This window comes from Bidens hawaiensis, unplaced genomic scaffold (genome assembly GCF_021521415.1).
Source record: "Bidens hawaiensis isolate Kalapana, Puna unplaced genomic scaffold, B.hawaiensis_p1.1 tig00002423_1, whole genome shotgun sequence".
Classification (NCBI taxonomy): Eukaryota; Viridiplantae; Streptophyta; class Magnoliopsida; order Asterales; family Asteraceae; genus Bidens; species Bidens hawaiensis.
In genome coordinates, this window is record NW_027491133.1 from 1,517,320 (window position 1) to 1,525,377 (window position 8,058).

At 36.2% G+C, this 8,058-nt stretch overlaps 1 pseudogene; it reads left to right on the forward strand.

The window, feature by feature from the left end:
- The first annotated feature begins 6,304 nt into the window (after positions 1–6,304).
- Positions 6,305–7,630, forward strand: LOC143619227 (putative membrane-associated kinase regulator 2; annotated as a pseudogene).
- The last annotated feature ends 428 nt before the right edge of the window (positions 7,631–8,058 follow it).

Here is an 8,058-nt window from a genome sequence, read left to right on the forward strand (position 1 = left end):
GTAAGGTTATCTGAGCATGGTGGGTCCTGCGGAAGCAGATGGCCTTTGCGCAGACGTCCCTGTTCAAGGTGAGTCTTGCGGGACCAACTGGGCTCTGCTGGGACCTACCTCTTCAAGACCTCAATACTAAATCCACATTTCAATTTTATGTGTTTATATGAATATTTGCCCGATTATTTATATATGCCTCATTATGATTGTGTGCTTAAGTGTTTAATTAATGTTTATAGTTTAGCCTCATCCTCATCCTCATTAAGTATGATCATACGCTCCTTAACAATTTTAGCTCCGTGCTAATAGAATAGGGTCTCATTTATTTATCCGGGTATTTTTGTTGTTACCAAATAGAAAGGAGACTCAATTATTTACTTTACATTTACAATGGTTGTTGCGATGTTCTATTTACACATATGAATTGTGATTTCGCTTCATTATATACATATAACAAAAACTAGTGTATTACTCACCAACATTCGTGTTGATCAAATCTATTTTTATACATGCTACAAGTTTACTATTAGGTTGCTTATGAAGATTGAAAACTCATCACTTAGATTATACATTTAGGGTATTCTAATAATTATATATTATTGTAATTGTTTGTATTTTGATCGTTGAACAAGTTGTACTTGAGTTATTGAATGAAATGAATAAATTAATTATTGTCACTTAGGCTATGTGTAGTAAAGGGGCTACAAATTGGGCGAATTGCGACACGTGGCGCCCAGTCAGCAAATGATATGAATTTGTTTTTGGGGTGTAATGGTGTTGTAGGCTAATATATACAGATAAAGGATTAAATACAATAATCTCTTATCGTACATTGCGTATGCGACACCCTCAACCCTATATTTCAAAAAAACACGCTGTGGCAAATTTGTAAATTATTTCAAATCGTTTTCATCCTAAGTAACCGTTGCATCGATTCAACCATCGTCACCGGCGTCATTTGCAGACACACACTTCAATTGATTTTGAATTGAAATACGCCATTTGCAGAAACCCAGTTGTAGGCGTTCCATATTTTGTTCATATGATCGAATCGATGATCAAACTGACGGTCGATTGATAATTGTTTGATGATTACGAGATTATATGAAGTGATTTCAGTGTTCAATTTCATGTTACAGGTGTTTAATTTTTTTTTGTTAGTTTAGAAGTTCAGAACTTCTAAACTTTTTTGAACACCCAGAACTTTGTTGAACGTATTAGAACGTTTTAAAGAGGTTCATTTTTTTTGAACAACCAGAACTTCCTTGAACGTATTAGAACTTTAAAGATGTTTATTTTTTTAACACTCAGACGTTCTTTGAATGTATTATAACGTTTAATGATGTTCTTTTCTGGTCAGAACGTTTAGAGGTTTTCAGTTTTGTTTTAGAACGTTTAAACATAATATTTTGAACCCTAACCAGAGCTCGACTGAGTGCATTATTTATGCAATTCCATAATCGATTGATGAATCTAAATACTTCTACATATTAATTCGATTGATTAAATCATCAAATTTTGATCAATTTTGAAGATTTCTTGATGTTCAACGTCGTTCGATTTTGTTTTGGTTTTTGACTTTAGATATTTCATACTTTAAGCTGTGATTAGATTTTAGAAATTGGATTAGATTAAGCGACGAGTTCTGAATTTGGATCAGAGTCGATTTGTAATCGACGAATTTTGATCGCGAACTACTGTTGGGTTATTTACGAAATTGTCACCGCGTGTTTTTTAATCTAACGCTCTGGAAGGTCGCGTACGTAATGTATGATAAGTAATTATTGTACGTTAACCAACCCCTATATATACATATACATATATACATATATATATATACCACACACAAACATATATAATAATACTTAATTATTATTTTCGCCCGACAAATAGTTGCCCCCCTATCGCCCCACATTTCGCCGCCGAGGGGGGGGGGTGTGTGGTGTTGTAGCCCCTATCGCTCAAATTTCGCCGGATTTGGTCGCCCACTACGGGTGGCCTTAATAGTGTCATTGTGTTCATTTCCAATCAAACGTCTCGTCGCGACATGTTTCGCCGTTTTTTTGATCGTGGTGTGACACCCCATCCATCCTAAGATGAAATGACAAGGATGATGCATCATCACCTCAAGTCTCACTACTCACAAGGTTTAAAGAAACAAGAAAATACGGTATGTTGGGTTTCTATAGCCTCTTTTATGCATTCAATGCAACACTAATATCATGAAAGTATTAGCTTTTGCATAAATTATGTGTTAAAGAAACAGAATTTATGCAGATTCAAAAGTAAAACGTATGGCTTTCACATGTATGATGTATCGTATCTCCATTGCTTCCTGATTTTAATAGATTAATTTTGATGTTTATACTTTTATTTCAATTAAAAAGTTACTACTACAATTAAAAACTTTATTTGTTACAAAACACATTATGTTCCTTTTTAATATCCTAACAAGTATTTTGATCCTGCGTTGCCAGGCCGTTCGATTAGAGTATTCAACGATAGCGGCAATCGATAAGAGCGCGACTTGATTCCAGGTCTCAACTATGATCATAGGCTCCACAATCATTTATTGTGACTATGGAGTACATAATCTACTAATCAATTACCGTTTAAACATAGAAGTACTCCATTGACAAAAATGTATAAAATAAATGCCTTGCAAACATTCTTGTGCGACATTTGAATCAACTTTGATATATCTTGTGAAGTAAAAGAAACTTATTTTTATAACAATAGATTACAAAAAAGTTAAAATAGACCCAACACTACATGCTGGCAAAGACTAAAGATAAATAGAAGAAAGCATGACAACCAAAGAAAACAAGTTCACACATATATATGTTATCAAACACATCCACCATTTCCAAATTTGAACCTAGCAACAATATACTTTCATCGTTATAGGCTCAAATACATAATCATCATCGCCCTTAGCAAGCAGACGAACTCAAAGTCGGGTGTAAAGCCACTGACAAAACACCGACCAACAATTATGGGTGTGTCAACGATAGACCTGAGTTGGAACCTTAACCGCCAGCTGCCACCAAGAGACAATAGCTGGAACACGGCAGCAATGACCAAAGAAAACATATATATATATATATATAGGTATTGGATCATTTCAGAAGTTTTTTTACAGCGAGAAGTGCGAGAAATGAAGGTGTAACTCCATTAATCCCTAATTTCACTCCATTTCTTATGTGTAGGTGCGTTGTGTAGGTGCATATGTATGTGTGTGCGTACGTATGTTTGTATATGTGTATGTATGTTTGTACGTGTGTAGGTACATAGGTTTGAATGTGTAATTAAGACATAAATACAACCAACCTACATATATGTATATAACATCATATGAAAGGGAGTGAATTTAAGGATTAATAGAGTTGTGCCTTCATTTCTCGCACTTCTCGCTGTAATATCACTTCTCGCAAGATCCATCCCCTATATATATATATATATATAACAATGGCCACGACTCCCTAGCCACCAAGTGTTTCAAGTTCGAATCCGACAACGATAGATGTTCATGATTGTAGGCTTATATACATATTCATCATCGCCTTTAGCAAGCAAACGGGCCCAAACTCGAGTGTAAAGCCCCCGGTAAAAGACCGGTGGACAATCGTGGCCCAGTCAACCATATACCACAATGGCCAACTACGACTACGATTCCACCGCCACCAAGAGTTCTAAGTTAGAACCCGGCAACGATAGACGATCATCATCACATGCTCATAACTAAACGGGTAGACCACAATCAGTAAGCACAAAAGGCCATTGCCACCACAAATCCATCGCCACAAAAGGTAGACCATGGGTTACATGTTGGTCGCAGCTCCGTCCTTTTCTCGAGCTCAGTTTCTCTAAAACCAAATCAAATCAGGCATTAAAAATTAAGCCAATAACCATTTAGACAATTTATTAGACGGATTCAGTTAATTGAAATGAAATACTTGTTCTATATATTAACCAAACTAATGTCCTAATTTATAAGCAAATCAAACTAAGTTTGGTTAGTTAACATACCAAATTAACTACATTAGAATAACTAAGCAACTACAAAACTATAGAAGATACTTTAAGCAAAGTATTAGTTGAACATGTTTAGAAAATATATGTTGAAAACAAAAACATATACCAAAGTTGTAGAACGTAGAAGACATATTGAGTAAAGTCATTAGTTAAAAATGGTTACAGAAGTAAGCATAAAACAAAAACGTATACCAGATTAACCAGGTTAGTGCCTCTATTGTTATATAATTTCTAAATCCTTATTCTTCTTCTATTAGAATGGGGGAAATTGATATGCAATCCCATACTATAATGTTTGTTTGCCAGCAACATTTTTGACTAGCTTATAAACAAACAAACATGCAACACATTTTTGAGAAAACCTAGTAAAGAATTGTAGCAAGAAATTACCCGAGGCAAACGATGTTTCTTCCTCTGAATTGCAGAAACCTAAAAAAGAAACCCTAACAATAACAAAATTAAGAAATGGAAGAAAGCATTCACCAAAGGCAATTGCCGTATCTTACCTCAGACACGCCATGGATAACTCCGCTAAACCACAACACCCCGCCGCCACCAACGGTCACGGAAAATACACATGCGATTTAGGGTTCATACCACAAAGACCAAGCCGCCCACGATGACGACGACTAAACCACCAGACCAGCACCACCACCACCAAAGGTTTGATATCGAAATCCGGCAAAAGCAGACGGTGGTCGGTTCCCACCCGATTCAGAGCGGTGATAATAAGGAGAGAGATGACATAAACATAGATGATGAATGAATGAGAGATGTCAGATGAGAGTATTTGAGTCATTTACAATGAGAAGACAGATGTGAGAGTACGTGTGTGGATGAGAATTGAAATTTTCATGAATAGTGAATTTTAAAAGACATGACACAATAATCCTTTTTAATATATATATAATGTGCATTTGCATTTGCATTTGCATTTGGTAACGGTTGTCATATTCTTTGTTTGAATGAAGTTAAAATTTTGTTGATTTTCATAGTCTTTTTCCCCTCAAAAACATGTAGCTCTTGGTATTTTGTGTTTGTATTCGAGTATGTGGCTCTCCCTGTTTTTTAATAACATATGGAACAATCACATATACTCGAGTGAGTCCTTTTGAAACGTCATGTTAACCGTCCATACTGATTTTGACGGTGCATACCTCACTCATCCATGAACACTATCAAAGAGGAAACTTACCATTATAGAAAACCCGCTTGAGTCAAATTTCAAATATAAGACCTCAAAAATCTTTAAGTCTTAACCATCAATCCCATTCCACCTTATATAGTCAGTGTTGTAAAAATCCCGACTATGTGTCGATTATTCGCTAGTCCCCACTCCACTAATTAATGTTGAGCTAGTTGGCCAAGTAATCGGTCAACGGTCAAATCCGACCAAAATCATGATTAATTGACTTAGTCAGCGTTTTCTGACGAGGTTCCGGTCAAAACAAAATGTATATATGTATATATAAAACTGAAATTTATATATAAAAATGTGTGTATATAAAACTAAAAATTACATATAAAAATGTATGTGAATATAAAATGGAAAACTATACATTAAAGTCCGATTCAAATAATCCTAATGTATCGCTAGTTTCCACCTTAATGTCCGACTAACAATTTTCACAATAAAGTTTATACTGTAGGTGTAATTGTGTCTCTATAGCTTCATCCTACCTTCACTGAAAATTCAAATCAAAAGTACATTTAACATAACCATGTGATATTATTAATTTTAACAAAACGTTAAATACTAAATATTGCCATATAATAGTTGAGGGTTTTTTTTCTCTTAACAGAAAACCCTTCAGAAAAAAAGTTAAAAAAAAATAATTAAAAAGTCGTAACTCAAAATATATATAAAAACAAAAATTCTAAAAACACTAAAAAGTTTCCGCGGTTGTCTTCGTTCCATAAAAAAAACCACCCGAAACCCATTTTGACCCTAACTTGTTCCGACTCAAACCAAAACAACTTTTTATTAATTGACTTGTTCTAACCCTAACTCATTCTGATCCAAATCCGTTTTAACCAATAACTCATTTCAACCCATAACCCGTTCGACCAAACCCAACCCAACCCAACCCAACCTATTTACCACCTATAATCTTCATCATACATTCACTGAAAAATCAAATCTGAAGAACAATCAACATAACCTTGTGGTATTATTATATTTTAATAAAACGTTAAATACATAATATTGCCAAATAATAATAATAATATTTATTTATTTAATGAACCTCTCTCTTTCCCAGCTTTATTTCACTGCTCTGCCTCTGTACTTCACTAAACCCACCAACTCTCTCCGTCGTCTTCCCTTTTTACCCCTACTTTCAATATTCTTTCAGGTTGCTTCGGATTCTGGCTTTCCCAACTATGGAAGCATTAACATTATTAAGATACTGGAGAACCAATGCCACCGCTGACAATGCTAACACCACCACCACCATTGTTACCGGCGCCACCAGTCAAACCTCAGAAACAGAAGAAGATGATCACGGACCGTTTTTTGACCTAGAGTTCACTTTACCACCAGAAGATGACAAAAATGTAGAAACTCAAAACGGTGCCGTTTATGTGGAAGATGAAGATATTGAAGAAGATGATGAAGAAGACTCTGGTGGATCTGAAATGAACTTTACGCTTATGTCTGGTTCAAGTGGTGACAGTACGGCGGACGTCAACGTGTCAGCCTCGCCGTCCGACGAGTTGTTTTTCAACGGCGGGTTTGTTCCGGTGGACCAGACGGCGGAGACTACTTCAAATCCGCCGCAGCTTCGTCTGGCGTTGATGAAATCAGCTACGAAGTTTCGAGTTATGATGTTGAAGTTTCGGAAAACGAAATTAAACGCCGAATCGAAGAAAGAAGAAGCTCCGGCTAGTGTTACCGGAGAAAGTACTAGTTCCGGCGAATCCGGCAAGTCAATGACGGTGAGGTTTAATGTTGAAGAGGTGCCGATTATTTCATTATTTAAAAGACATAACAGCTCAAAACCTTCAAAGAAGCAACAAACCGATAATAACCAGACGGAGGATAAGAAGTTTACAAAAGAACGATGCAAAAGTATTTACGTAAAGTGAAGCCTCTATACGTTCGTGTTTCGCAGAAATACGGCGAGAAGTTAAAGCTCGCCGGAAACCTAACGTTTACCAAACCTAATTTAACACCGGAGGAGCAAAAAAATACACCGTGTGTAAACCCTAGGAGAGAGAAAGAACCGGTTTCTGAAGGTTTAGAGCCACCGTTACTTCCGGTTACTTCTAAAGGACTGAAGCAAGGTAATTTACCGGCTGGACTTCGCGTTGTGTGTAAGCATTTAGGTAAAACCTTGTCTGCTTCACCAGCATTCACGGCTGTAACCTCCACCGCCAGCGTGGCAACGCCAGGGGCAATACCGTCAAAACGCCGTGACGATTCGTTGATACAGCACGAGGATGGGATACAGAGTGCTATTCTACACTGCAAGAGGTCATTCAAATCTTCCAGAGGTATAATATAAAATAATTAATGTGAATTAAGTTGAATCTACTTTTATTTCAATAAATTTTTATTTTTTTGTTTAAATTTTCAGATTGTGGTGGTGGCCGGAGAATGTGAAAACAGTTCGATTTTCGATGCGGCGGAGGTAGAGGTGCACAAATCGGTTTTTTTGAAAAAACCGGTTCGGTTATTAACCGGACCGGTTTTTTTTATCCAGAAAAAAACCGGTTCGGTTAATAACCGGACCGGTTATTAACCGGTTTTTGTCAATGAAAACTCAAACCGGCCAAACCGGTTTGGACCGGTTTAGAAACCGGTTAGAACCGGTTATTAAACCGGTTTTTTTACAACCGGTTTTTAATAACCGGTCTAACCGGTTAACCGGTTTTTTTTTTTTTTTTTTTTTTTTGCTTTAGGGTTTAGGGTTTAGGGTTTCGTTGTTAGCATTCTTTGCTTGGAAGATTAAAAACACATAACTTTCATTTATAGCTTTTACATTAAAAATACAAACATTAAATCGTTATCGCATATTCGTAACTCAAAAA